Below are 26,381 nucleotides of genomic sequence, written 5' to 3'. Positions count from 1 at the left end.
TGTTTCTTTTGTTAGAAATTGTCGTTGGCTAAATTAAGTTCTGTTTTCAAAATGTTTTGAGATGTATTTAGTTTAAGGTTAAAAGTAGGCCTGCTATAAAATAAATAGCAGTGGCCTATTGCTGCCATTTGTTTGGTGGTCCTTCGGTAGGCAATCACCTTTGTTGGTAATAGCTGCAATATACACTGAGTGTACAAAACATTAGGAACACCGGACACACCCGTTTCGAGTGTGTCAAGAACTGCATCGCTGCTGGGTTTTTCATGCTCAACAGTTTCCCGTGTGTATCAAGAATGGTCCACCACCCAAACGAAATCCAGCCAACTTGATACAACTGTGGGAAGCACTGGACTCAACATTGGTCCATGCCCTGACATATTGAGGCTGTTCTGAGGGCAAAAGTGTGTGGAACACAATATTAGGTAGGTGATCCTAATGTTTGTACACTCAGTTTAGGCCTAGTTTCTTCAAAACTTTTTAGAAGGTTTCATTCTGTTGGGCTATTTTTGTTGGCCAAATTAAGTTCCAGCTGTAATGTTGTATTTGCTACAATATAATATAATTACCGGTAGGCCTACTATGCTACTTGCACTCAAACCATGACAAAGAAAAACCAAAGAAGGCAAGATGCAAAACTGAATTTAATGTTGCAATATAATAACCAGTTCGTATTTTCCCTACAACCCATAACAGTCTAAGCCCTGTCTAAGCCAGCGGGGTTCTGCTAAGCTATGTGACTTGTTTCAGGAAACTAGGCGTATGTCGCGTATCACTTCTTCACAGGAGAGGAATTTGACCGTAAACTTTTTTAAAATATCAATAAAAAAAATTGGGGAGAAATGCCTTCTGGAACATGTGAACTTTCATGTGCCTTAATAACAAAATGTTATGCTATCTGTAAATACGAATAAAATTGAATTACGAGCCTAGTTGGTTTAGCCACGGAAAAAGACAGGAACCTTCCCGCTAGCCATGATTGGCTGAGATAATGGATGGGCTGGACATGCCGAGAGATGAGTTCAGATTGGTGTGCCATGTAGCACGCTTCTGTCTATAACATGAGCTGGTCAGTATGTGTAGGTTAACCTTTCTAATTCAGGTTTTTTGAAAGAGATCATGTAGTAGAACTGCAAAAGTGTTGCTCTCCACTTTCTGGAGAACCGAATTTTGAAATCAGTGGAATGCCGGTGGAATTAGAGTATGATAGCTAAGGAGATTGCAAATATGCAGAGGGAGTAGAAAAGAGAACACACAGAAGACTGCTGTATAAAACACGTCTCCGGATTACATCTTCAAACTAAGGGCAACCATGGCATCCGTGACAGAGAGGGAGAAGCGTCCATCCATGTAAACTCAGCAAAAAAAGAAACTCACTGTCAACTGCGTTTATTTTCAGCAAACTTAACACGTGTAAATATTTGTATGAACATAACAAGATTCAACAACTGAGACATAAACTGAACAAGTTCCACAGACACGTGACTAACAGAAATGGAATAATGTGTCCCTGAACAAAGGGGGGTCAAAATCAAAAGTAACAGTCAGTTTCTGGTGTGGCCACCAGCTGCATTAAGTACTGCAGTGCATCTCCTCCTCATGGACTGCACCAGATTTGCCAGTTCTTGCTGTGAGATGTTACCCCACTCTTCCACCAAGGCACCTGCAAGTTCCCTGACATTTCTGGGGCAAATGGCCCTAGCCCTCACCCTCCGATCCAACAGGTCCCAGACATGCTCAATGGGATTGAGATCCGGGCTCTTCGCTGGCCATGGCAGAACACTGACATTCCTGTCTTGCAGGAAATCATGCACAGAACGAGCAGTATGGCTGGTGGCATTGTCATGCTGGAGGGTCATGTCAGGATGAGCCTGCAGGAAGGGTACCACATGAGGGAGGAGGATGTCTACCCTGAAACGCACAGCATTGAGTTTGCCTGCAATGCCAACAAGCTCAGTCCGATGATGCTGTGACACACCGCCCCAGACCATGACGGGCCCCTCCACCTCCAAATCGATCCTGCTACAGAGTACAGGCCTCGGTGTAACGCTTATTCCTTCGACTATAAACGCGAATCCGACCATCACCCCTGGTGAGACAAAACCGCGACTCGTCAGTGAAGAGCACTTTTTGCCAGTCCTGTCTGGTCCAGCGACGGTGGGTTTGTGCCCATAGGCGACGTTGTTGCTGGTGATGTCTGGTGAGGACCTGCCTTACAACAGGCCTACAAGCCCTCAGTCCAGCCTCTCTCAGCCTATTGCGGACAGTCTGAGCACTGATGGAGGAATTGTGCGTTCCTGGTGTAACTCTGGCATTTGTTGTTGCCATCCTGTACCTGTCCCGCAGGTGGGATGTTTGGATGTACCCATCCTGTGCAGGTGTTGTTACACGTGGTCTGCCACTGCGAGGACAATAAGCTGTCCGTCCTGTCTCCCTGTAGCGCTGTCTTAGGTGTCTCACAGTATGGACATTGCAATTTATTGCCCTGGCCAAATCTGCAGTCCTCATGCCTCCTTGCAGCATGCCTAAGGCACGTTCACGCAGATGAGCAGGGACCCTTAGAATCTTTCTTTTGGTGTTTTTCAGAGTCTGTAGAAAGGCCTCTTTAGTGTCCTAAGTTTTCATAACTGTGACCTTAATTGCCTACCGTCTGTAAGCTGTTAGTGTCTTAACGACCGTTCCACAGGTGCATGTTCATTAATTGTTTATGGTTCATTGAACAAGCATGGGAAACAGTGTTTAAACCCTTTACAATGAAGATCTCCAAAGTTATTTGCATTTTTACGAATTATCTTTGAAAGACAGGGTCCTGAATAAGGGACGTTTCTTTTTTTGCTGAGTTTATATGGGTAAGATAGTCTAGCTAGCTACATTTTCAGATATTATACATTTCCAATTTTGTCAGAAAGTCATTTTCATTTCAAGTTAACGCGTACTGTTAGCTAGCTAGCTAATGTTAGCTGGCTGGCTCGCTAGCTAATGTTACATGTATGATCTGTGTAGTAATATTATTCGTATCTCAGAAACATTTGCATTGCTAGTTATATCCTAATGTTAGCTAGCTAGCTAACACTGAACCTAGTTGGTTAGCTACCTGCACATTCATGCAGGGTAGTGAAGTTATGAGTTGGGATTATGGTTTATTGTTTAGCTAGTTATCTACATTTCTAAACAAAAGAATCCACTGTGTACAGTTGAAGTCGGAAGTTTACATACACCTTAGCCAAATACATTTAAACTCAGTTTTCACAATTCCTGACATTTAATCCTAGTAAAAATTCTCTGTTTTAGGTCAGTTAGCATCACCACTTTATTTTAAGAATGTGAAATGTCAGAATAATAGTAGAGAGAATTATTTATTTCAGCTTTTATTTCTTTCATCACATTCCCAGTGGGTCAGAAGTTTACATACACTCAATTCGTATTTGGTAGCATTGCCTTTAAATTGTTTAACTTTGGTCAAACATTTCGGGTAGTCTTCCACAAGCTTCCCACAAATAAGTTGGGTGAATTTTGGCCCATTCCTCCTGACAGAGCTGGTGTAACGGAGTCAGGTTTGTAGGCCTCCTTGCTCGCACATGTTTTTTCAGTTCTGCCCACACATTTTCCATAGGATTGAGGTCAGGGCTTTGTGATGGCCACTCCAATACCTTGACTTTGTTGTCCTTAAGCCACTTTGCCACAACTTTGGAAGTATGCTTGCGACCAAGCTTTAACTTCCTGACTGATGTCTTGAGATGTTGCTTCAATATATCCACATCATTTTCCTTCCTCATGATGTCTGGCTTTTTTATGGCTGTTTTGGAGCAGTGGCTTCTTCCTTGCTGAGCGGCCTTTCAGGTTATGTCGATATAGGACTCGTTTTTACTGTGGATATAGATACTTTTGTACCTGTTTCCTCCAGCATCTTCACAAGGTCCTTTGCTTTTGTTCTGGGATTGATTTGCACTTTTCGCACCAAAGTACGTTCATCTCTAGGAGACAGAACCCGTCTCCTTCCTAAGCGGTATGACGGCTGTGTGGTCCCATGGTGTTTATACTTGCGTACTATTGTTTGTACAGATGAATATGGTACCTTCAGACCTTTGGAAATTACTCCCAAGGATGAACCAGATTTATGGAGGTTTACAATTTTTTCTGTGGTCTTGGCTGATTTCTTTTGATTTTCCCATGATGTCAATTAAAGATGCACTGAGTTTGAAGGTAGGCCTTGAAATACATCCACAAGTACACCTCCAATTAACTCAAATGATGTCAATTAGCCTATCAGAAGCTTCTAAAGCCATGACATCATTTTCTGGAATTTTCCAAGCTTTTTAAAGGCACAGTCAACTTAGTGTATATACACTTCTGACCCACTGGAATTGTGATAAAGTGAACTATAAGTGAAATAATCTGTCTGTAAACAATTGTTGGAAAAATTACTTGTGTCATGCAAAAAGTAGATGTCCTAACTGACTTGCTAAAACTATAGTTTGTTAACAAGAAATTTGTGGGGTTGTTGAAAAAACGAGTTTTAATGACTCAAACCTAAGTGTATGTAAACTTCTGACTTCAATTGTAAGTAACCATTTCACTACACCTTCTGTATCCTGTGCATGTGCCAAATAAACTTTAATTTTATTTGATATAGTATGTGTTTACCAGAAACGGTAATGTGAAGAACATGACCTGCACCAAGGTCAAATTAGGATATAACGTTTGGCCAACGAGACAGTGTTCTCGTTGGCAGCACGGGGCCCCATGTAGCTCAGTTGGTAGAGCTTGCAACGCCAGGGTTGTGGGTTCGTTTCCCACGGGGGACCAGTATGAAAGATGTATGCACTCACTAACTGTAAGTCGCTCTGGATAAGAGTGTCTGCTAAATGACTAAAATGTAAAAATATAGAATGCCCTGCTTTATTTTGTCACACTCACAACCATAAGCTATTTTCTGAGGTAGCATAAACCAGTCTTTAGTCTTGAAATCCTTGGTTGTTTAGCACATGGCCTCACATGTGAATCCTTAACGAGATGGGTGGGGCTAGGGCTTAAGAAGGTGTGAACGATGCTGAATGGGTGTAGACAAAAGAAGAGCTCTCCAGTAGGTTTACAAAAACATTCAAGGGCCATTTTCTCAAAAGTGAGGTTACAAGTTTACAAACTTTCAAAGCAGAATTACTTTCCCAGTGTTCCTCAACTGTAGTGTATGATATACCATTTTCTAGCCCTGAGTCTCTACTTCTATCCAATGCAAAAAAACATAATTTCAAATTTTGCTACATAATTGAGCCGGTATTCACCTTTATGGAATTGTTTTAAGAAGGTCATACCAAGGATCATTTAGCTATTTGATTTAGATTTAAGATCCCTTGAAGTATAAAAAAAATATGTACAATTTTTTGTTGTTGATGAAAAATATTTTTTGGCTTTAATGCTATAAGACCATACCAATGCATTGAATAACAGATTCACTATATGGAACAACAGATAGTCCCCCCCAAAAAAATTCTAAAGGAAGTTTGTTTTGAAGTGTCTGTCCTATATCTGAGAGATATAACATGTCCTTAACCTGTTATTTTTGGCATATTGTATACTGGTACAGGGGGACCTTCAGACGAGTCTTGTGAGGCCTGAGGTCGTCCTAGAGCAAAACATATTTCCTTATTGGGGTCATAATTGTTTATAGTCCAAATCGTTCGGACGCTACAGACGATTTTGTGAGAAGACCGATTTTCGGGATGTCTCATTGTCTGACAAAAAATACTCTAGCTCTGTCATCTTTCACCGCAGATGCGGAAGTGCGACATCGGCGGATGCGGTGGATTGAGATGCATCCAATGCAAAAAATCTATAGTTTAAACTGACAGATTTTTATGGGGATTTTTTTATTATGCTAGTTAGATTTCCGCGGGGTGCATACATTGACACTAGGGGGATAAACAATAACTTGACTTACTTACTTTTGATATTACCCTAATAAAGTTAAGCACATTTTGTGAAGGTTTGATGTGGTATGCCTATTATTAGGCTGATCTAGGCCTACTGCAGGCCTATTTAGGTATTACGCACTCCAACTTATTCCGACAGTTGAACTTGAGGTGAGGAAGAATGTTTTAGGCCTACCAGAGTTCCTCCTTTAATCTAGCAATATAATGCTTATCTTTATAACAAATAGTCGGATCGAAAATGTACGAATTAGCCTCTTTCTGTACGCCTACATCTGTATAGCAGTAGTAGACTATCTAACAAGTATAAAGAAATCCATGTCGATGTCGGGATGTCTTTATCTTTCTCTCGGTCTCTCTAGGGCTAGGCCTAAAATTGTCTCCCTTAGTATATATATTTAAATATAAATATCATGCAGTGGACACCTAGGCCTAATGCATTTAGCAATCAAATCTCAGACAGCTGAACCGTGAGGTAGACAATTATTATTTTAGGAAAGTAAAAACCAATAAAACAATAGACTATAACGTTTTTAATATGTTACACATCGAAACACAACAAATCATTGTTTTGTAATTTGTTATAGGCAGTTTTTAAGGACATATAACTGTGGATCATTTGGCCAATATCACTTGTTTATTGATGGCGCTGGCAGGCCCAGTTGGAGGTTTCTTTCTCTCTCTCTTTCTAGTCTTGTTGTCACGACTTCGGCCGAGGCGTTCGTCACTGCCGCCCCAATCATCATCACATTTGTCTTGTCTTGTCAATCACCCACACCTGGTTCTAATCACCTCATTAGTCCATGTATAAGTGTTCCCTCTGCCCCCTTGTCCTTGTGGGTGATTGTTAGTTGTGAGAGTAGTATAGCTTGGTGGAGCTACTCGTACATTTTGTTGCCAGGGTAGATTTTCCCCTGTGCCTATGTATTATTGGATTCTACCGTTACAGTGTATTTGCCAGGGATTAGAGTTTCCCCTGTGCCTGTTTCGTTGATCGCTATTTGAGCGCACTTGTGTGTCAACGAAGGAATAAACTCTGTGTTCGGTGATTACCCTCCTGCGCTTGACTCCTTTCATCACACTCATCACACTTGTATCTAAACCAGCATGGGTCTGTTTGGGTCTGTTTTCCACTGCCCTTTTTGGAACCGGTCTGACTGTCCTCGGGTGCATTCGGAACAGGTCTCCGTTCATAAAATTTATATTTTTTACGCATATCGGGTCAGGTGGGAAAGCCACAAATCTATTTCGTAACGGGTCTAATTTATTAGACCCGTGAAGACCTCTACTTCATGGTAGGTATGGTGTTGGATGGGTGATGAGCTCTGCCTGGTTTTCTCCAGACATAGCGCTTTGCATTCAGGCCAAAGAGTTACATTTTTGTCTCATCAGACCACAGAATATTTTGCCTTATGCTGTCAGAGTCTTTCAAGTGCTTTTTTGCAAACTCCAGGCGTGCTGTCAGGTGCCTTATTCTCAGGAGTGGCTTCCTTCTGGCCACTCTCCCATAAAGCCCAGATTGGTGAAGTGCTGTAGAGACTGTTGTCCTTCTGGCAGGTTCTCCCATCTCAGCCAAATAATTCTGTAGTTCTGTCAGAGTGGTCATTGGGGTCTTGATTACCTCCCTAACCAAGGCCCTCCTGGTCGGTTGCTCAGCTTAGTCGGACGGCCAGCTCTAGGCAGAGTCTGGGTAGTTCCATATTTTTTCAATTTCCCAATCATTGAGACCACTGTGCTCTTGGAAACTTTCAACACTCTACAAATAGTTTCATACCCTTCTCCAGATATATGCCTCATAACAATTATATCTCAAAGATCTTGGACTTCATGGTATAGTTTCTGATCTGACATGCACTGTCAACTGTGGAACCTTATATAGACGTGTGTTTTTTTCTAAATCAAATCAAATTTCAAATCAAATTGATTTATAAAGCCCTTTTTACATCAGCAGATGTCACAAAGTGCTTATACAGAACCCAGCCTAAAACCCCAAAGAGCAAGCAATGCAGATGTAGAAGAACGGCAGGAACTGGGTCCACAGGGGGACTCCAATTAAGTTGTAGTGACATCTCAAGGATGGTCAAATGAAATTTGATGCACCTCTGCTCAATTTGGAGTGTCATGGCAAAGGCGTGTGAATACTTATGAAAATGAGCTATTTCTGAATATAATTTTAATAAATTTGCTTACATTTCTAAAAACATGTTTTCACTTTGTCAATATGGGGTATTGTGTGTAGATGGGTGAGAATATATTTTTTGATTTCAAGCTGTAACAACAAAATTTGGAATAAGTCAAGGGGTATGAATACTTTCTGAAGGCACTGTATATGATGATTGTAAGTGAGTGTGTATGCGTGTGTGTAGCGTCAGTATGAATGTGTGTGCGTGTTATGTGTGTTTGAGCAAATGAAGTGTGTGTGTTGGAGTGTCAGTGTGAGTGAGAGTATAGTGTGTGCATAGAGTGAGTGTGTGAGTGTGCCTACATATAGAAGGGTCAGTGCAGAAAATCTGTGTAGCCATTTTGTTAGCTATTTAGCAGTCTTATGGCATGGAGATAGAAGCCTGTTGGTGTCAGACTTGTTACTCCGATACCGCTTGGCGTGCGGAAGCAGAGAGAACAGTCTATGGCTTGGGTGGCTGGAGTCTTAAAAAAAATTCCGGGCCTTCCTTTCACACCACCTGATATAGAGTTAATGGATGGCAGGGAGTTCGGCCCCAGTGATGTACTGGGCTGTCCACACCACCCTCTGTAGTTTCATGCAATCGAGGGCGGTGCAGTTGCCATACCAAGCAGTGATGCAGCCAGTCAAGATGCTCTCAATGGTGCAGCTGTAGAACTTCTTGAGGATTTGAGGGCCCATGCCAAACCTTTTCAACCTCCTGAGGGGGAAGAGGCGCTGCCGTGCCATCTTCACGACTGTTTGCGTGTGTGTGGACCATTTTAAGTCCTTAGTGATTTGGACCACCACCTTTCCTGTAGTCCATGATCAGCTCCTTGGTCTTACTGATGTTGAGGGAGAGGTTGTTGTCCTGGCACCACACTGTCAGGTCACTGACCTCCTCCCTGTAGGCTGTCTCATCGTCACCGGTGATCAGGCCGACCACCGTCGCGTCGTCAGCAAATGTGGTGATGGTGTTGGAGTCGTGCGTGGCCACACAGTCGTGGGTAAACAGGGAGAACAGGAGGGGACTAAGCACACACCCCTGTAGGGCCCCTGTGTTCAGGATCAGCGTGGCGGAGGTGATGTTGCCTACCCTCACCACCTTTGGACGGCCCGTCAGGAAGTCCAGAATCCAATTGCAGAGGGAGGTGTTGAGTCCCAGGGTCCAAAGCTTGGTGATGAGCTTGGAGGGGTCTATGGAGTTGAACGCTGAGCTGTAGTCAATGAACAGCATTCTCACATAGGTATTCCTCTTATCTAGGTGGGTGAAGGCAGTGTTGAGTACAAGTGAGATTGGGCGTAATGCAAATTGGAGTTAGTCTAGGGTCTGAGATGATGGAGTTGATGTGTGCCATAACCAGCCTTTCAAAGCACTTCATGATTACAGATGTGAGTGCGCGTATGTGAAGGTGGGGGTGAATGTGTGGATGAGAAACAACGTGCTGTCTATGACAAGTCAAAGGTCATGATAGGAACTAACCTACTTCCTGTAAGAAGAGGAAGAAATACTAGTGGAGCCTGGGAATTGTTACACCAGCATATCAAATCAAATCAATCTTTATTTAAAGTGCATTTATTGTAGAATCGCAACACACTATAATTTAGAGAAGTAGGACGAATATAAGGTCAAACAAAGGCACATCACTTTTCATGTGGTAATAGGCTGGAAAAATTGTGATACAGTAAAGTAGAATCTTGTTCATAATCTCCATCTTCATCAAGTCTCAGGAATATTCCTCTGTTATCCAGGAAAGCACAGTGTCATCATCATGAATCAAGTAAGATCCCTTCGAAATCCCACCCCCTCCCTAAGTAAAATATTCATCTTTAATGTTCAGAAGATCTTCGTCATCTTCTCTGGAGGAATTTGCCTGGTAATTGTTATCCAGCAAAAGCACAGTGTCATCAGCATGAATCAGACACTATCCATCCCATCCCTGTTCTAATTCTCATTTTCAATCTCATCTCCACACTGATTGCTTCTTTGAAAGGAATGGAGGGTTTAATAATAATAATAATAATAATAATACAGTAACACAGTGAGAAGGAAAAATACTCATTATCACACCACATCAGATTACCATTATTCAGTTGCTTTCTCCAGATGTGAATTAATAGTTTTAGATCCACTGAATGCTGAGACGTTCATTTTAATAGTTTAAATGAATACTGGGACGCTCATTTCAGTCAGGGTTGCTGTAATCATTATACTAAGGCTGATTGTGCTATAGTGATTTGCAGCAGCAGGATGCTGTATTAGTCATTGTCAGTGTTCAGATGGCAGTCGACAGTGTTATTACATTCTGATAGCCTAACACACACACACACACACAAATGCGCACACACGCGCACACACATAGTTGTCACCGTTATTACAGTCCGATAACCTAATGAGAGATTCAGGGAAAATATCTACTGCACCGCATTGGACTAAATAGATTTGAGGAAATGGATATGATGTGAAGTTGCTATTTGAAAATCCATGTAATTTTGGAGAGACACCTGTGTGTGTGTCTGTGTGTCTATTTGTGTGTGTGCATGTGTGTGTGCGTGCTTTTTTGTGTGTAGTATATGTGTGTATGTGTGTGTGTGTGTGTGTATGCGTGTGTGAGTGTATGTTGCATCACCTTGGATTGAAACGCTTCCCATGCAAGCAGATGGTAAAGTGACAAATGAGACTGTTGTTGAACAGTTCTTCAGGTATTTACCACATCAAAGCAGCTCTTCATGCCTTGTCTTCACCTGGAAGAAGTCACAACCACAGTGAACACCACAGGCTTGTTTGGGTGGGGAGAATATCAGCTTACAGTGACAATCATAGCAAAAAAATGCAAGTTTGTGAGGGGCTCTCCACATTAAGCCATGTGTGACATGCACCCAGGCGCATGCACACCCCGTATTCTTCCTCCATAGAAAGGATTTGACACATGAACATAGACCAGACAACTCTCACACCCTCTTCCCCTCTCCCCCTCACCCGTTCGCTGCTCTGCCTGTCACTGATTAAAGTAAAGCGGAGGCCAGCGTCTTGGAAAAAGAAACACACCATGACCCTCTTTACTTACTTAAAACACACTCATCATGCCACGCAGCCCACACACTGTTACTGTCGAACACCTACCTATCCTGTATCTATCTTTACTGTCCAGCTTCCGGCCTTGCTGGCCCACAGTGTCATAATCACATAATCTGTGTGTGTGTGTGTGTGTGTGCGTGCATACGAGATACTCTTAGCACGAATCCGACATTATGGACATTACATTGGCACGCAGAAACACAATTTTATGCCTCACAGAATGGACAAACAAAATATAAATTAAAGGTTTGATGTGTGTGACTATAGTATCCCTTGGGGGGAGTGTATATCCCAAAAATCGGACTTGTAAGTATTGACATGTTGGAGAAATAAAGCAAATAAGACGCGTTATAGATGTTGCATGTAACGGACAAGCTTTTTGGGGAGAACAAAGGTCTGTAAGTTTGTAAGTCTTAGGTCAAAACATGGATTGCCATTTCGAAGGAATGGCTGATACTGACAATGAAGAGAGAAACAATTATAGACTATATAATGTTTTACAAAATAAAAATCCCTAAAGATTTTATGGACGTTACATTGCCTGTCCAAGTCACCCCTATCTGTACAAGACTGTAGAACATGCAAACAAAACTCAAGACACTTCAATGTGGTTTGTATTGCTTAATTAACCTCTAGTCTTCATAACTAGTGGAAAAAAACAAGCTCTGTGAGCAGTTTCTAAAAGCCATAAAATATAATTGACTGAAAAGCCACCTACTCTGTAATGGTCAAAATTCATGCAATTTCCTACTTAAACTTTTCAAATAAAGCCTGAACTCTAACATATAGACCTTAAGGATAATTTGAACGCGGTTTCATCTGGAAACGACTAACTTTATTTGTGCATGCTCAGTTGATTTTTACACAGGATCGCCCCTTACTAATCTCTATGAGTCCCATCTGAGTCATTCAAACCACTATATTATGGCCTGATATGATCTCACTTTATATCTAGTAAGTATCCTTATGAGCCATAAATGTACTAGAAGGGCAATGCGATGGCGGTTAACAGTGGGCAGTAACACAGTGAAAATCACAGATGTGATGTCTAATCTAGAGCAGTATTGGACAGGGCAAGAGGTTATATGACACCCTGATGTCTCATGGTCTTAAACGTTACAGTATTTTAAGTTGATTTAATATGTTCTCAAGACAGTTCAACATTTAAAATGTCTGTTGGACACACACACACACACGATAATAATCTAGAATTGTAAAATAATTCCATCTCTTCCTTTAAAGATCTAAGGGGGTGTTCTGGAGGCATGATCATTAGGTCTCGGCATGCAGTGTTTTCTCCCTCGGCACTGTGACTGTCGATAGCTGTCGTAAATTCTTCCCTTCCGTTGTCTGAGTGGTTTCAGAGGTAGCAGAGAGAGTACCCAGTAAATCTCTTATTTACATTGCTGTGTCAAAGGTTCTGGGCTAAGTCAGTGGGGCAGTCTTTCTGGGCGGGGAGTACATCAACATAGGGGAGCTATGCTCCGGGTTAAGCATTCATTATCAAAGGCCAGTGGCCTTGAGTCCAATGTTGTTTACATACTCGCCTCAGCTTAACATGACTCAATGCAGGGGAGATTCCCTCAGGACCACTTCACGGTCTCAGAGCAGAAATCTGTTTCATTTGAGAGTTTGTTGGAAAAATAATAATGTTCAGTGTGTGTGTGTGTGTGTGTGTGTGTATTTCATTCTGTGTGCGTGTATATGTGTGTGTGTGTGTTTGTGTGTGCGCTTCTTGTGATTATAGATGTGTGTCTCTTCCACTGTATGTGTGTCTCTAATTATAGACCAATGGAGAGTTGACTAGATATTATCGCTGCAGGACTTTGAAAAGTTGTGTCATGTATGTGGTAAACATAGGCACTACCTATATTCCAGTATTCCACATTACATATTTCTAATTTTGAACCCATGTCAGACTGTTGCTTTCCCTTCATAAAATGAGGGTGTTTTCGTGGAAACATACAGGGCTGACTGGATTTAGCAGGCATAACCCACTTTCCAATATCACACGCCGAAGCACATGTCAAGTAAATTTACCTTCTGTGAAATGCAGCTCACTGATATTACCGGAATTAATCTTGCGTAGAGCTAAAGAAATACATGAAGGGGAAGATGTGTTCACATACTTCAGACGGACGCTGGAGTTGCTGTGGATTGATGTCCTCTAAGAGAGCCGGTATAACCCAACCACTGCTGGGCTATGTAAATGTATCCCTCAGCCTAAAATAAGCTCTGGGAGAAGACATAATAAGTTTCTCCCTATTCTAAATAAACTCCCATATCAATAACCCAACTCAATTAGGTTCAGGCTCCAGGTTTAGTACAGCCAGCCAGCTGGGTGTTGTGAAGCTGCAACAAACATTACTTTGAACATGTTCTGACTGGATCTGCATAAATGCACGCATAGATACACACCCACACACACACACACACACAAATGCACGCACATGCACGCACGCATGCACACACACACACACACAGACAGTCGACCCCATAGGGTCTCTGGAATAAGAAATAAGAAATAGTACCCCGCTCATTTTTTTTACCATTACCTCATTGGGCAGCTCCACTTATAAAACTACTGGAGGATTCTGAGAAAATGTTGAGAAAAATTGACAGGCACTCAGCACTCAGTCAGCCCTCTATATTTCATATAGCATTATTGATTACATTATTATATAGCATATAGTATATTTTCCCGTCAATTGCCTTTCTATAGATCGGACAGTCAGACAGACAGTGCTGTTAGAGGAGTGCTTCAGCATGGATTACAGCGTGGGACTCACTCTTTAATTGATATGATTACCAGGCGCTGGGAAATGTCACAGAGACTTTTAAATTAAGTCTGGTCTATAATTTAAAAAAAAAACATAATCGCCACTCATATGCATCTCTCCCGCATCGGTAGGCTTTCAGGTCATTCTCAACCCTGCGTGAACTCTTCAAATTCAAGCCCAGTGCTCACGTTGTCTCGTCTCTCAAATGTCATTTGACTCGATTCACATTAATCAGCGTCTACTGTCCGCGGAACAAAAGAGAAAAGTTGTTGGTGTGCAAATTGAAGGTTTGGGCGTCTACATAGCTCTTTTCACTTGAGATTATAAAAATGGCAGTATGTAGCGCATTGTTCTATTCGGTGAGTGCATTTAGAGGGCATGCTGTTGATTTCATGTGGTGAAGCTCTCACAGCACCTATTGCTAATTGATTTGCACATTCACTACATTAACTTAATTTAACTAATGATGAATGAGAACCTCTATTTGATTTAGCAGAATGCAGGGAAAATTCAAGATAGTAATATATTTATGTAACTTTGAATAATTCTATAGCCTTGATATTTACATGAAAATCATAATGAAGGTTTTTATTGTCATGTACTGGCTGATTACAAGTAAGTGATAATGCCCGAGAAGACGGTGTTTGGAAGATATATTGGCACGGGTGTTGTTAGGCCATAGACAAAGTAGTAGTCAACTGAACAGAGAAACAACAAAAGTTCCTCGCAATTCCTCCTCGCAATACCTCCACATTCCTGGAAAAGGCTTTCTGGCCTAGTTTAGGAGGATTAGTAGAAGACAGAAAAGCCCACGTGATCTTAGTGCGGTTTGTCTCCTCTCCCGAGAGAGAGAGAGAGAGAGAGAGAGAGAGAGAGAGAGAGAGAGAGGGAGAGACAGCAGTGCCCACAACTCAGAACAGTAATTGTCTTTGCATCCAGCAGGCCTAGCAAGGAGTGTGAGCAAACCCCACTCGAACTCCAACCCCTTGTGCCTCTTTATCCCAGCTTTCAATAGGGATGAAGGATTCATAATTCTAGAAGTCTCAGACTCTCAACAGCCAGGATTTAGTTTAGAGGGGATGAATCAAATGATGTCCTGTGTATAAAAAGATAAGATACACAAAGAGAGAGAGCAAGTGCCTACATCTTTCTCACTTTCTCCAATTTGTAATCTCCGTCCCCCAACCCAGAGTATGACCCAATTGAGTCCCTCAAATCCACATCAAATTGATGCTAATAGCAGAATTATTGACTTCACCCCAGCTTTTCATTCCTCGTTGTATACAGTGATGCACCCAGCAAGGTCGCCCGTGATACAAGTCAGTATTCGACGTCCATCTGACGTCTGAGGACATCAGGAGATGACGTGGAAACCTGGCACTAGGGGCAACAGTGAGCGCTGTTATCTTGAATTAGGTTTGGGTGTTGCTAGGGCATTGTGGATGGGGATGGCATATAGGCATAAGCATCTGCCTCTGATTCTAAATGTTGCAAGTTCAAATCAAATGAAAGTTATTTTTGTTTTAAGCCTATCCCAAACCTTAACCCCTACCTTAGCCATTCGGAGTTAATGCCTAACCGTAAGATTTTGGAGTTAATGCCTTAACTTAACCCTAACCTTAAAAATTCAGAGGTAATGCCTAAACTTAATATTAAACACTTCGAAATTTAAAGTTTGGAACAACTTCGACATTTGATGTTTGAGAAACATGGATGAATGTCTAATTCTGACGTGAGACTGTGAGAGCTGGTAGGATGCACCATCCCCCCTCTCTGACCTCTAAGCTACCTGCCGCACCACTCCTATTTCCTGTATATGATATGATTAAATTGACCAAAGAAAACACGTGGATACAACACATTAAAAAAATAATTGAGGACAATACAAAAAAGTTTAGAAACGTAGTTCCATTGTGGTCCTCTTGTTAACAAAATAATGTATTCATCAATAAATAACAAATTAAAGATGGAAAAGGAATGGAGTTGAGGCAGATTGGAAAATGCAGTATGGCTTGAGAGGAGGGCACATTGATTGTACAGTACAGCCAGGGAGAAAGTCAGTCTGTCAGACAAGCCAGGAGATCTTCATCAGGGCCCATCGCTTTGTCCGACGTTTCCAGTTCCTCCATAGTAGCCTCTCCTCCGTAAGTAGCTGATCCACCATTGCCGACAGTGTAGCACCTACCTGGGTGATGCTTTGGCTGCAGTAAAGCGCAAGAAAATTAACCACACATCAGCAGTGGTCAGAAACAGTCCCTCTGCCTCTCTGACGTCTCAGACACTGCAGTCTCCACCTTCCAAACGGCATGTGAAACAAAAAAGCCGGAGCTGCTGCTGCATTATTTAAATGCAAACATTAGCCATCCAGCTAGCAAGCTAGCCAAGGCAAGCAAACATATTTAACATTGAATACCTGTAACTTTGACATTGAAGAACACAATATTTATGTGATTGAAACAGAGATTTATCCAAAATAAAAAGTTGATAATTAAAAATATAAAAATAAAAAACAGTACCAGACCCCGCCACGACACCTCTGTTGGTTCCACAGCGTCTGTATCCCTCCCCAATTAGACACACAAACTTTTTCTAACAACCCTTCCACAAAGCAAAGCAATCCCTCTGTCCGCAAACGAGCCAAGAATCTGCAAACGAGCCAAGACCTCCAGCTTGCTCGGCGAAAAGTTCACTCACTCTTTAGTTTAGGCCGATGTGACTCTAGTGTACACAGCCTCTTTCCAATTGTGCCTGTTTTCGTTTAGCTCTCTCTATTCTTTCCCTCTCTTCGTCCCAAAACAACCCGATCAGCAGTCCGCGCAATTACAAAATGGGTTGAGGAAGCAGGAGCCTGATTTAGCAGACTGCAGGGACTACCACTTTCTATTATCTTTGGATCTGTGATGATTTATGCTTTGTGTGTTTGTGTGTGTCTCTCTCTCTCTCTCTATCCTCACATGCTAAGATCTCTCCTCTCTTCTCTTCTTTCCCCTATAGAGTTTTTCCAGGCCGGGCCTCAAGCCCAAACTCTACAATACCAGATGTCTAATTCTGAACAAACGGAACAGGAGGAAGTCCTTGGTAGAGAATCAGAGCATGTAAGCTGAGATAGTGTTTGATAAGCCTCATACAGCACTGGGGAAATAAACAATGGGAATGGGGATGGAAAGCTGAGACATAAGAGGGTGTTCTCTCGAAGGGATCTTTGCACAGTATGAACAATTTTGGCAATTATTATTCTATATACGGTTACATACAGAAGGGACCTAGTATGTTGCTACACCGCTCAAGTGTCACAAGATGGCTTATAATGGAAAACAATTTCAGCGTATTTGTTTCATATCTCAAGGGTACATACATATTATGTAGAATAATGGTAAATGATATGTGTGAAACTGTAATCAAAGTATTCTTAGTACGTGTATTCACACATTTCTGTATAGGGGTTTGAAATCGTATACCCTATTTGTTTTATTATCTTAAGTGTAGAAATAGTGTTAAATAGTAACAAATTACATTTTTGAATCTGTAATCAATGTGTTATAAATGCTTGTGTACTAAAAAAGACACACAGCGGTATTTTAGATTTATATCTCAAGAGCACAAAAAACACTCACTATTTACACTAAGACAAATTGCATTTGTGAATCTGTAATCCAAGTCTTATTAGATCTATGCACACATTTTTAGGGAGGTCTGAGAAGAAACATAAAACTGTGTAGACTATTAGTATTACATCTGAAAGGTACAAAACATGTAATTTGTGTGATTTTCTAACCAATGCAGAGTAAGACTTGCTCTATACATTTGACACACACATCTCCCCATTTCCACTGAGATCTGTGACACAAATCTGAAAATGATTTTTAGCTTTGAGCCGTTGACATCCTAAACCCTACTACCCACAAGGCCTATCTTACTTCCTGTTTCTTCCAGGCAACCAGCCCTACCCAGCAGGCCATGCAATTCCAGTAATTGAGTGAGTAATGGACTTATTCCACTGAGTGCACTCTATACCAGGCTGTAAATCCCAAGGCAAAATGGCAGATTAGAAGAAAAAAAAGTAAGGAAAGAAATAAAAGCCCAAAAAAATCCATAGTACTGCTATTCACTCACAATAAATCCATTAAAGGTCTCAGTATGTTTGTGTCAATCCTATCTTCCCGGCGTTGTCGTTCTTCTGGCCGACGGTCAGTAGCCATCTGCAGCTTTCTGTGGTCGTCTGGAGTTATTAGCTAACAAGACAGTAGGTAAGTATCTGGAATGTATCCTAATGATCGTAATCATTTTTATTTCCATCTCTTTTCCTTTAACCCCTACAAGTCTAAGCTAACATATGGAATTGTTATAAGATGGTCATACCATGGATCATTTAGCTATTTGGTTTGAAACTTTTGGACCCCTGTAGGTATCAAGAAAATATATAAATAATATATTTGATGAAACATTGAACTTGGCCTTTAGTGCTATAGCCCATAGAAGCGCATTGAATAACATATTCATACATGGCAAAACAGACAGTAAAACAATTACTGTTAAGAAATAAAGTTTTGATGTTGTCTGTCCTATATCTAGGAGATATAAGAAAGCTCAGGAATTTTTATTTTTGTATTTTTTTACACTTACAGTGCCTTCAGAAAGTTTTCAAACCCTTTGATTTATTCCACATTTTGTTGTGTTACAGCCTGAATTCAAAAAAGTATTAAATACAGTGGGGAAGAAAAGTATTTAGTCAGCCACCAATTGTGCAAGTTCTCCCACTTAAAAAGATGAGAGAGGCCTATAATTTTCATCATAGGTACACGTCAACTATGACAGACAAAATGAGAATTTTTTTTCCAGAAAATCACATTGTAGGATTTTTAATGAATTTATTTGCAAATTATGGTGGAAAAAAAGTATTTGGTCAATAACAAATGTTTCTCAATACTTTGTTATATACCCTTTGGTGGCAATGACACATGTCAAACGTTTTCTGTAAGTCTTCACAAGGTTTTCACACACTGTTGCTGGTATTTTGGCCCATTCCTCCATGCAGATCTCCTCTAGAGCAGTGATGATTTGGGGCTGTCGCTGGGCAACACGGACTTTCAACTCCCTCCAAAGATTTTCTATGGGGTTGAGATCTGGAGACTGGCTAGGCCACTCCAGGACCTTGAAATGCTTCTTACGAAGCCACTCCTTCGTTGCCCGGGCGGTATATTTGGGATCATTGTCATGCTGAAAGACCCAGCCACGTTTCATCTTCAATGCCCTTGCTGATGGAAGGAGGTTTTCACTAAAAATCTCACGATACATGGCCCCATTCATTCTTTCCTTTACACGGATCAGTCGTCCTGGTCCCTTTGCAGAAAAACAACACCAAAGCATGATGTTTCCACCCCCAAATACGACGAGTTGAGTTTTTAACAAAAAGTTATATTTTGGTTTCATCTGACCATATGACATTCTCCCAATCCTCTTCTGGATCATCCAAATGCACTCTAGCAAACTTCAGACGGGCCTGGACATGTACTGGCTTAAGGAGGCGGACACGTCTGGCACTGCAGGATTTGAGTCCCTGGCGGCGTAGTGTGTTACTGATGGTAGGCTTTGTTACTTTGGTCCCAGCTCTCTGCAGGTCATTCACTAGGTCCCCCCGTGTGGTTCTGGGATTTTTGCTCACCGTTCTTGTGATCATTTTGACGCCACGGGGTGAGATCTTGCGTGGAGCCCCAGATCAAGGGAGATTATCAGTGGTCTTGTATGTCTTCCATTTCCTAATAATTGTTCCCACAGTTGATTTCTTCAAACCAAGCTGCTTACCTATTGCAGATTCAGTCTTCCCAGCCTGGTGCAGGTCTACAATTTTGTTTCTGGTGTCCTTTGACAGCTCTTTGGTCTTGGCCATAGTGGAGTTTGGAGTGTGACTGTTTGAGGTTGTGGACAGGTGTCTTTATACTGATAACAAGTTCAAACAGGTGCCATTAATACAGGTAACGAGTGGAGGACAGAGGAGCCTCTTAAAGAAGAAGTTACAGGTCTGTGAGAGCCAGAAATCTTGCTTGTTTGTAGGTGACCAAATACTTATTTTCCACCATAATTTGCAAATAAATTCATAAAAAATCCTACAATGTGATTTGAATGTGTCTGTCATAGTTGACGTGTACCTATGATGAAAATTACAGGCCTCTCTCATCTTTTTAAGTGGGAGAACTTGCACAATTGGTGGCTGACTAAATACTTTTTTTCCCCACTGTATATGTTTTTTCTCACCCATCTACACACAATACCCCATAATGACAAAGTAAAATTTTTTGGGGGTTCATTTTCTTCACATTTATTGAAAATAAAATACAGAAATATCTAATTTACATACGTATTCACACACGTTAGAATCATATTTTGTAGCCATTACTTCTGTGAGTCTTTCTGGGTAAGTCTTTAAGAGCTTTGCACATATGGATTGTACAATATTTGCACATTATTCTTTTGAACATTTTTCAAGCTCTGTCAAGTTGGTTGTTGATCATTGCTAAACAGCCATTTTCAAGTCTTGCCAAAGATTTTCAAGATGATTTAAGTCAAAACTGTAACTAGGCCACTCAGGAACATTCAAAGTCGTCTTCATAAGCAATTCCAGTGTATATTTGGCCTTGTGTTTTAGGTTATTGTCCCTCTGAAAGGTGAATTTCTTTCCCAGTGTCTGTTGGAAAGCAGACTGAACCAGGTTTTTGTCTAGGATTTTACTTGTATTTAGCTCAATTCCGTTTCTTTTTACCCCCCCCCATAAAACTCCCTACTCCTTGTCGATGACAAGCATACCCATAACATGATAGAGCCACTACTGTGCTTGAAAATATAAAGAGTGGTACTCACTGATGTGTTGTGTTGGATTTGCCCCAAACATATTTCTTTTTAAATCAGGAGATAAAGTTAATTTCATTGCCACATTTTTTGCAGTTTTACTGTAGTGCCTTATTGCAAATATGATTCATGTTTTGGAAGATTTTTTTTCTGTACAGACTACCTTCTTTTCAATCTGTCATTTAGGTTAGTATTGTGAAATAACTACAATGTTGTTGATCCATCCTCAGTTTTCTCCTATCACAAACATTAATCTCTGTAACTGTTTTAATGTTATCATTGGCCTCATGGTGAAATCCCTGTGCGGTTTCCTTCCTCTCCGGCAACTGAGTTAGGAAGGACACCTGTATCTTTGTAGTGACTGGGTGTATTGATACACCATCTAAAGTGTAATTAATAACTTCACCATGCTCAAAGGGATATTCAATGACTGCTTCTTTTTTTGCCCCATCTACCAATAGATGCCATTCTTTGTGAGGCATTGGAAAACCTCCCTGGTTTTTGTGGTTGAATCTGTGTTTGAAATTCACTGCTCGACTGAGGGACCTTACAGATAATTGTATGTGTGGGGTACAGAGATTAGGTATTCATTTAAAAATCATGTTAAACACTATAATTGCAAACAGAGTGAGTCAATGCAACTTATTATGCAACATGTTAAGCACATTTTTACTCTTGAACTTATTTAAGCTTGCCATAACAAAGGGGTTGAATACTTATTGGCTCAAGTAATTTCAGCTTTTCATTTGTAATTCATTTGTAAAAGATTCTAAAAACATAATTCCACTTTGACAATATGGGGTATTGTGTGTAGGCCAGTGGCACAAAATCTCAATTTAATCCATTTTAAATTCACACTGTAACACAACCAATTGTGGAAAAAGTCAAGGGGTGTGAATACTTTCTGAAGGCACTGTATTTAACTCCCTTTTTTGGAGGAACAAAACTTCCATACATTAATAAAAATGTTTTACCAGTACCGGGTTACCTTCAGAAGAGTCCCATGACACTTGTGGGGGTTGTAGAACAAAATGGAGACTCTCCTTTTTCCATAGTGGGGTCATTTTAGTTTGTAGCCCAAATGGTTCAGACGCTAACACAGTAGTTTCAGACGAGTCCTGTGGGGCTTGTGGGGGTTGTAGAGCTAACAGAGAACACCATCGTGTTCGTGAGAGTCTCATCTTTCCATAGAGTGGTCAAATTAGTTTGTAGGTCATATTACTGTTCGGACACTACAGATATTTTTGTGAGAAGACCAATTTTCTGGATATCTCCTGGTCTGAAAAACAGCGCTGTTGCTCTGCCACTTTCCACCGCAGATGCAAAAGGCTGACATAGGCGTATGTGGTGGATTGAGATGCAGCCCATACAAAAACAGATATCTCTAGCTCAAACAGACAGATTTTGATGGTGCATCAAGTCAATCTCGTAGTTTTATCAATGAACTAACCTGTTTATTTTTTTGCCAGTCATTCTTAAAGTAGCGCTCACAATCCCCGAAAGTTGTGTACTTCGTCATTCCATCATTGTTCTTGAGCATCTGTAGTGTGCACAAAAATAATTTAAAAAAACTATGTGGTGTTCATGAGCTGTGCACATGCTTGGCCTCAGCCCACAACCTCATTGGACAATACTGTGCTAATCTGATCTCGCCTCCCACTTTAACCTTGGACATCATTCCACCTGCCAATCTACATTGTCCCTCACACATGGTTGTGGCTAATTCACGTTTTTGTACAGACTAATATGGCAAGCAAGGAATTATGATAATGTAATCTATGCAATGAAAAAGTTATATCCTATTTACAGTATACTGTATGTATGTATGCATCAAATGACCTACTCCTTTAATGTTGCGTAATGATTATATATAAGCCTAGTATTTGTCTACGTGATGATCACTGGCAATCCACTGCAGTTTTGGATTATACCCCATATCATGGAATACCTGCTCTGTGCACTTATAGGGACAAAAGCTGGATGTATTCATGGCATTATTTGATTGGGATGGATGGTTGAAACAACAGAAAGGTAGGGCGATATTTTCTTATCTAAAAAGTTAGTGGTGAAAGTTTGCAGTAAACATTTATGTAGCGCATCAACTATATGTGTGTCCATGATGCATGCCTGGTAAAAAAATGTATTGTCTATTGAGCAATATATTCCAAAATTCTAACAAAATACACCAGCAACAATGTTTAGGAGATTCAGGTTGTGAGCATAGTGTTTCTGATCGGGTTGACAATAGTCTTCTAATGTAGTTGTCTGACTACAATGCCATCTTTAGTGCACATCATTTTCTGCTTGCTTCCAGAGAAATGCAGGCTATTTAAAGAGATAAATGAAACTACAAGTGAGGTCTAATACAGTGAGGGAAAAAAGTATTTGATCCCCTGCTGATTTTGTACGTTTGCCCACTGACAAAGACATGATCAGTGTATAATATTAATGGTAGGTATATTTGAACAGTGAGAGACAGAATAACAACAAAAAAATCCAGAAAAACGCATGTAAAAAATGTTATAAATTGATTTGCATTTGAATGAGGGAAATAAGTATTTGACCCCTCTGCAAAACATGACTTAGTACTTGGTGGCAAAACCCTTGTTGGCAATAACAGAGGTCAGACGTTTCTTGTAGTTGGCCACCAGGTTTGCACACATCTCAGGAGGAATTCTCAGGAGGAATTTTGTCCCACTCCTCTTTGCAGATCTTCTCCAAGTCATTAAGGTTTCGAGGCTGATGTTTGGCAACTCGAATCTTCAGCTCCCTCCGCAGATTTTCTATGGGATTAAGGTCTGAAGACTGGCTAGGCCACTCCAGGACCTTAATGTGCTTCTTCTTGAGCCACTCCTTTGTTGCCTTGGCCATGTGTTTTGGGTCATTGTCATGCTGGAATACCCATCCACGACCCATTTTCAATGCCCTGGCTGAGGGAAGGAGGTTCTCACCCAAGATTTGACGGTACATGGCCCCGTCCATCATCCCTTTGATGCAGTGAATTTGTCCTGTCCCCTTAGCAGAAAAACACCCCCAAAGCATAATGTTTCCACCTCCATGTTTGACGGTGGGGATGGTGTTCTTGGGGTCATAGGCAGCATTCCTCCTCCTCCAAACATGGCGAGTTGAGTTGATGCCAAAGAGCTCGATTGTGGTCTCATCTGACCACAACACTTTCACCCAGTTCTCCTCTGAATCATTCATATGTTCATTGGCAAACTTCTTATGGGCCTGTATATGTGCTTTCTTGAGCAGGGGGACCTTGCGGGCGCTGCAAGATTTCAGTCCTTCACGGCGTAGTGTGTTACCAATTGTTTTCTTGGTGACTATGGTCCCAGCTGCCTTGGGATCATTGACAAGATCCTCTCGTGTAGTTCTGGGCTGATTCCTCACCGTTCTCATGATCATTGCAACTCCACGAGGTGAGATCTTGCATGGAGCCCCACGCCGAGGGAGATTGACAGTTCTTTTGTGTTTCTTCCATTTGCGAATAATCACACCAACTGTTGTCACCTTCTCACCAAGCTGCTTGGCGATGGTCTTGTAGCCCATTCCAGCCTTGTGTAGGTCTACAATCTTGTCCCTGACATCCTTGGAGAGCTCTTTGGTCTTGGCCATGGTGGAGAGTTTGGAATCTGGTTGATTGATTGCTTCTGTGGACAGGTGTCTTTTATACAGGTAACAAACTGAGATTAGGATCACTCCCTTTAAGAGTGTACTCTTAATCTCAGCTCGTTACCTGTATAAAAGACACCTGGGAGCCAGAAATCTTTCTGATTGCGAGGGGGTCAAATACTTATTTCCCTCATTAAAATGCAAATCAATTGATAACATTTTTGACATGCGTTTTTCTGGATGTTTTTGTTGTTATTCTGTCTCTCACTGTTCAAATAAACCAACCAAAATTATAGACTGATCATTTCTTTGTCAGTGGGCAAACGTACAAAATCAGCAGGGGATCAAATACTTTTTTCCCTCACTGTACATCTAACTTCGAATTTTAAGGATGAATGGATTTGATCGATGTATTCAATGTATTTTCGCTTTTCATTTAATGGTAAGATCAATTTTTTATTCTCTCGTTCCGTTTCTCCCTCTTTTTTTATATCCTAGAACTTTCTTCTTGACAAGCCACAAACCACCCTGGGCAAAACATTGGAGTCTCTCACAGTCCAGTGAGAAAGGAGAGAGAGCAGAGAGCTGCTCCCATTTTCCGAATATACCACTGAGCTCCTCTCACAATTAGAAGGCCCACTGGCTAGATAGCCTATAGCAAAATAAGCAGCCTGAAGTCAAAACAAAGGAACAGGCAGGAGTAGAAACTCAAGACACACACACACACACACATGCATACACACACGCACAAGTGCACACGCACACGCATACACACACACAGGGGTCAAAACGTCAAGCAACCTGCCAAGCAAAATATTTTCTGCCGACTTCTCATGCTGATGCTACCATGAGGATGATGGGAGAACTGACCTCATCTGCTAAATATTGTTTTTGCCTTGTACAGCAATTCCTCCTCCGTTCTGAGTAGGCCGGCCTACAACGCAGCACAGCACAGGGCGGGTGTATTCTTTGTACAGGGCTCTAAATTATTGTTTTTGTGGGAGCCCGTAACCGTTGCTAAGGGCCGGAGGAGATGGGAGGGAGGGGTGGCTGTTGGCCAGTTAAAATACAGATGTCGGACCGGCGGCGTAATTCCATTCAACCATGATTTACATTTAGAACACAGCAAGCAGCCACCAGGCCCAACCTGCCACTGCCACTCCTGGCTCATGCAGGAAATCAAAGCTGACTACATCCTAATGAGAAAAGTGAAACACTGAACTTTTATGAGTCTCTCACAGATTTCGGGCCCATAATACCAAACCTCTTGAAGCTAATCATACAGCTGAGGAGAGCTGAGAAAGGAGACCCATGCATTAAGAGCCAATTTCCTCATCAGTTCCCCTGGTGTGAAAAATGCATGGTGGAAAAGTTCACAATTTTAATGCTGGAACTTCAGCTCAACATTTGTGTCTTTCCTGGATTGCTTTTGTCAAGTAGTTTCACTGCCTAATATAACACGATGAGTAATTACGCTCAACTAAGGAATTCCGTATAACTTGGGGAGAGCTTTTTGGAATAGTAAGAGAACTTTAAAAGATATGTGATAACATGGCACAGTGTCAGCTCATTTTCTGTAGTGGTATTTTAGACTCTTACTTACGTACTTCCTTACTTACTGCCTTACTCCTCTTCGTTCCATGTGGAGCATAAGGCCTCAACACGCCCACACCATGTAAGATGGTCCTTTGCAGCTTTCTTAGCTGTTTGTTTTTTTAACTTCAAATTCAGGCTCTCCAGATTCAATGAAATAAATGCAACGTTTTGATAAAACAATACGCCTGTTCATTTCTACAGTTTTAAATAAAACAGGATGCATTCTGTCCATAACCAATAACTCAGCCTTTTATAATCCATCTGCTTTATAGGCCTATCAGCTTTTTTATTACCCCTATCCAACTAATGCGTTGACACATACTGAACACACCAACCAACCCCTGCCGTCTTTACACACACACACACATACACCCCCTTGGCTC

The sequence above is a fragment of the Coregonus lavaretus genome (assembly GCF_964263955.1).
Source record: "Coregonus lavaretus genome assembly, chromosome: 33".
NCBI classification, from domain to species: Eukaryota; Metazoa; Chordata; class Actinopteri; order Salmoniformes; family Salmonidae; genus Coregonus; species Coregonus lavaretus.
The sequence above is the reverse complement of the archived record's forward strand: the minus strand, read 5'-3'. Positions refer to the sequence as shown.